Source organism: Cavia porcellus, unplaced genomic scaffold (genome assembly GCF_034190915.1).
Source record: "Cavia porcellus strain 051 isolate PalLab524CR breed Dunkin Hartley unplaced genomic scaffold, mCavPor4.1 scaffold_32, whole genome shotgun sequence".
Lineage (NCBI taxonomy): Eukaryota > Metazoa > Chordata > Mammalia > Rodentia > Caviidae > Cavia > Cavia porcellus.
The window spans coordinates 23,076,303-23,081,462 of record NW_026947515.1 but is presented as its reverse complement, the minus strand read 5'-3'; the positions used below and the strand labels follow the sequence as shown (position 1 = coordinate 23,081,462).

Here is a 5,160-nt window from a genome sequence, read left to right as displayed (position 1 = left end):
AATCTTAAAATGCCTTTTATACAGCCTGACTTAGACACACTGAGGCCTCAACAGCTTCCACCTGTTGTCACTGGTGGACCTCTCCTCATTGATTTAAGGCCACCCACTTCCTTTCTTGTTCACCAATTTGTCAGACAACCCTGGTCAAGACTGACAGATACATTTTGTCTTCTCACTTTGTTTATACTTTTTCAGGATACATAAAAGCCTTTCCCACAACCAGGTAAACTGCTAATACAAACAGGTTACAGCGACCCTTGCCTAAATCAAAGTTGCTAGACTGCCATTCTGGTTTCGCATCACTCAAGCCCTAAATCTGATCATTCTGAGTAGTCATCTCATCTTCTGTCACCCACCCATCTCTGTTTCACGAAGGCCTCGCAGCCACAGTTAACAGGCTAAGTCATGTTTTGTTATCCACTTTGGTTCCTAATTTCTTACATTCTATTAATGATCATTTTTACAGCAGAACTCTTTAACAGTATTGCCTACAGACTCCAACATCATGCATACCAGAGACAAGCCTTACCGACCTACCTCTTAACTTTTATGCTTTCAGATGGGGGAGTAATCATTTCTCATAACATCATTCCTCCTAATCCCACATTTAATTTTCAGAATTCTGCCTTACCATGGAACATGTCTAAATCAAAGGCACCTTTCCCTCTACCTCATCTGGGTCCTTAAATATGACAATGCCATGTCTCCTCATAACATCTTGTTTCTTTGTTTTTCCAATCTGATATATGTGCATTCACCAGTGAAGTTGTCCTGGCTAAAACACCTGGCACCAGCGTCTACCTGGGCATCAACCTTCATCCCGTCGACTCCCCTAGGCTCCAGTACAGCATCCTCTGCCAGCAGGAAGTAGTTAAAGAGAGAAATCTTCACCCCTTTTCATTATAATAATCATAAGATGGGATATGAAAGGGTTTTGGCCCAGACAGGACACTGTAGCCAGGAAAGCCTCAACCGGAAGCAGGAAGCCCCTATCTTTCCTGCCCCTAGGAGTTACCTGTGATGTCATCTTCCTGCCCCTGGAAATTTACATATGGCGCCAAACCTAGGACCAGTGGGCTACCTGTGCATCCCTAATGCCCGCCTTAGGTTCCACCCCAAACCAAGGCTACTTTCATACCCCTACGCCACGTGTCTGCTGGAGAGATCGCCGGACGCCAGCGGTGGGGGTGCTGGTCATCTCTCTCCATGTTCTCAGAATAAAGGCCACTTTTTATTTTATACTTCTCATCTTTTGGAAATATTTTTCATCTTTTGGAAATAATCCTAGCAGTGACCAGTTTTGCTTTTTATCTGGACATCCCACTGGGCCAACATAATACAGGACCACTTCCTGCATCAGTTTCCAACAGCTAGAGTTGATAAAAGACCAAGCATTGTTTTCTTTGTCAGAAGTCAAGTTCCATCTAACTGAGTCCCATTTCTCAATTTGTAAATCTATTTTCCACCTGCATAAAACTATCTTTATTTTGTTTTTACCTTGTTTATGATTTCTTAGTTTACATTTTGTGTGTGTGAGAGAGAGAGACATACTTTTGCTTTGTAGGCAGCTAGACTATATAGCCCAGGCTGGCCTCAAATTCATAGCAATCCTCCTGCTTCAACCTCCTGAGTGCCAGAATTACAGGTGTGTGCCACCACGGCTGGCTTTACTGTTGGGAGCCGCGTCTGTGATAGCTCGCCTTGCGCGGCGGACGTGCGGCCTGTGGTAAAGAGCAAAGCCTGAGGTAGATTACCCCTCCCATCGAATATGTTAGTTTCCTGCTTACCGCGTAAACAACCCGCTCAACAATATAGTCTGCCTGGCAACTGATGATGTTAGCCAATCAGCTTGCCTTGCTTACTTTAACATGATTGGACACTGTACCCGTATATATACCGGTGCCACCCCTGGGCGGAAGAAGAAGCCAGGTAGAAGCCCAGAAGTAAAAGCCCAAAAGGAGCCGCGGAGAGCGGACCGGTAGAGGCTTTGGGGCAGACTGAAGCACAAAAGGAGCCGCGGGGAGCGGACCAGAGGAGGCTTCAGCTGGGAGAACCCAGGGCAGGCTGTACGGAGAAGAAAAATAAAAAGAAAAGGTTGTCCACTACCAGACTTTGTTGTGTGTCCTTCCTGCCGGCCGGGAGCGGACATCGACATTTGGAGGCCCGCCCGGGGACTGATCACCCCCGAGACGTGGAAGTGGACAACGCTCCAGTACAGAGCTGCGAGACAGGTGAGTTGGGGATAAGCCTGGGCTCTGGGTGGCGCGCACCTACAGGGCTTTTAGACTCCCCTCAGGCTCACGCGTAAGTGGCGGATTCCTTGGGCCTCACGCGGTGAGTAACATATTAAAAGATGGGAAACATGTTAGGTAGCAACACTAAGAGCGAGGGTGGTTGTGGAGAAAGCTCTCAAGAGCTTACAAAAGTACGCAGGGTATCTGAGCAGGCCCAGTCAGGGAGCTCCCGAGAGGGGTCCGTCAAGGGGAACAAGGATGCTAAGGAGGAGGACGGGGCTCTAGCCTCGGAGTCGTCTGACTCCGAGGACGAGGGAAAGCTGAATGGCAAGGAGGCCAAAGAGACCAGCTGTCAGGAGCCTAAATCGCTCAATAAGGAGTCGCAGGGTTCTTTTCCAGCGTTGCCCCGCGAATTGCGCTCTGCTCAACCTGGTCTGCGGAGGAGTAGAGAGCTCCTGAGCACTCCCCGGCGCGAGAGGGAGGCGAAGCCTTCCGCCCCACCTTGGGGGCCGTTTCCGGAGGCGATTCCTCGCCACGAGGCGGCCGCCTGGGAGCTCTCTCCCCTTTCGCCAGAACAGGAAGTGATGCACGGGCCCCCATTTTCCGCCCAATCACGGCCGCTGTCTTATGCTCCGCCGCCGGCGGGTCGGTATTTTTACAGGTGGCTTTGGCAGGGGGGACGCTTGTCTCATGAGGTACATCCACCTGGGATAGATAGTGGCCCCTACGGGATGTTTCCTGTACAAGTAGCTATGGGCCAGGGACGCAATGTATGGGAGCCTTTTGAGATAAAGCAGATTAGAGAACTTAAAAATGCAGTTACAACCTTTGGGCCGACTGCGCCTTACACCATTGCCATGCTGGAGAATCTGTCTTCTGGGCCCCTCACCCCCGCGGACTGGATTCAGCTGGCAAAGGCGTGTCTGCCCTCGGGCAGTTACCTGGATTGGCGAGCCTGGTACGCAGAGTTCTCTGCAGAGCAGGCTGAGAGAAACGCCAATCGGGGAAACCGGGGGTGGAACAAGGAAATGCTTATGGGAGAAGGTCGGCACGCTGATGACCAGACCCAGTTCCCCGGCGCTCTCTGGCGGGGAGGAGATAGAGAGCCATCCGCTCCGCCCTGGAGCTCTTCTCCAGAAGCGGCTCCCCACCGAGAGGCCTCTACAGGGAACCCTCCCTTCTCTCAGCCGGCACAGGAAGTGACGCCCCGTTCCACTCTGTCGCGACCGCCGTCCTATGATTTTCATGGGCGGCTACTCTGCCGAGCAGGCTGAGAAAAACGCCGGTCGAGGAAACGGGGGCTGGGGATTTAGCTTAGCGGCATAAGCGCCTGCCTTGTAAGCAGGCAATCGCCAGTTCGATCCCTGGTACCAATAAAAAAAAAAAAAAAAAAAACGAAAAAGATAAAAATAAAAAATAAAAAATAAAAAACAAAAAGGGGGAGTAAGCCAAGGCCTGCCTCCAAAGGCGCGGTTATCTATGGCATGACAATGGATGGGCCCGGATCCGGTAGTCAGCTGGAACCGAGGCGCGGTTTGTGTTTTCCCACAGGAACCGGGACGAGAACCACTGTGGATACCGGAGAGACTGACACGGGCAACAAAGCCCTCGACTAAAGATCAGACCTGCCCTACTGGAGATCCATCACAGACCAACCAATAAGATGAATAGAAATAGCGGTAGCCCGAAATGGACAAGAAGATCCTCAGGCATATGCATGGCTTGCTCAATTGGCCCACGACCGAGTCTAGATATGGCGGGCATCCCTCATTCTCCTCCATAAGGTGACAATACACAGCAGGGTAGGTGAGTCAATGACGGGTAAGAGCGTGCCTCCCCAGCACGACTCGACCTAAGTCAGGCCCTACCCCATCCTGCACGTAAGCCGCTGGACTGTTAGATGCTGCCCAGGTCTAAATTTCTCTCCGAGGGGATTTCTTTACGGAGAGGAAATGAGTGCAAGCTTGTGTGCATCCAGGTTCCGTCCAGTTTGTGCCTGGCCCTAGAAAAAGGACGAGGGCCTCAGGGCCTTGGCAGACCATGGCATGGCCAACCAGGGTCTAAGCCAAGGACCTACGGTGGACCTACACATAGGGCATAAGCCTCTGCACCCAGTCCAGGAAGGGCTACGATGCGCACATTCATAAAAAATAAAATAGGGGGAGATGTTGGGAGCCGCGTCTGTGATAGCTCGCCTTGCGCGGCGGACGTGCGGCCTGTGGTAAAGAGCAAAGCCTGAGGTAGATTACCCCTCCCATCGAATATGTTAGTTTCCTGCTTACCGCGTAAACAACCCGCTCAACAATATAGTCTGCCTGGCAACTGATGATGTTAGCCAATCAGCTTGCCTTGCTTACTTTAACATGATTGGACACTGTACCCGTATATATACCGGTGCCACCCCTGGGCGGGAGAAGAAGCCAGGTAGAAGCCCAGAAGTAAAAGCCCAAAAGGAGCCGCGGAGAGCGGACCGGTAGAGGCTTTGGGGCAGACTGAAGCACAAAAGGAGCCGCGGGGAGCGGACCAGAGGAGGCTTCAGCTGGGAGAACCCAGGGCAGGCTGTACGGAGAAGAAAAATAAAAAGAAAAGGTTGTCCACTACCAGACTTTGTCGTGTGTCCTTCCTGCCGGCCGGGAGCGGACATCGACACTTTACAACTTTAAATATTAATAATAAACTTTAGAAAAGAAAGAGAAGCCCAGCCATGGGCTTGTAATCCCAACTCTTGGGAGGCTGAGGCAGAAGGATTGCTGTGAGTTCAAGGCCAGTTTGGGCTACACAGTGAATACAAGGCCAGCCTGAACTGCATCCTGATACCCTATCTCAAAAAGACAAACAAACAAAAATAAATAATTAAAGGTTAAAAAGAAAGAAAGAAAGAAAGAAAGAAAGAAAACGGCATGGTGGCACATGCCTGCAATCCCAG

The 5,160-nt window shown here is 50.9% G+C and overlaps 1 long non-coding RNA gene across 1 annotated transcript; it reads left to right on the top strand.

Annotated features, from left to right (window-relative positions):
• Nucleotides 1–1,485: 1,485 nt before the first annotated feature.
• On the top strand, nucleotides 1,486–4,834 carry LOC134474305 (uncharacterized). Its single transcript, XR_010045050.1, has 2 exons — nucleotides 1,486–2,231; nucleotides 3,786–4,834. It is a non-coding gene; the product is annotated as an uncharacterized LOC134474305 (long non-coding RNA).
• Nucleotides 4,835–5,160: the final 326 nt, after the last annotated feature.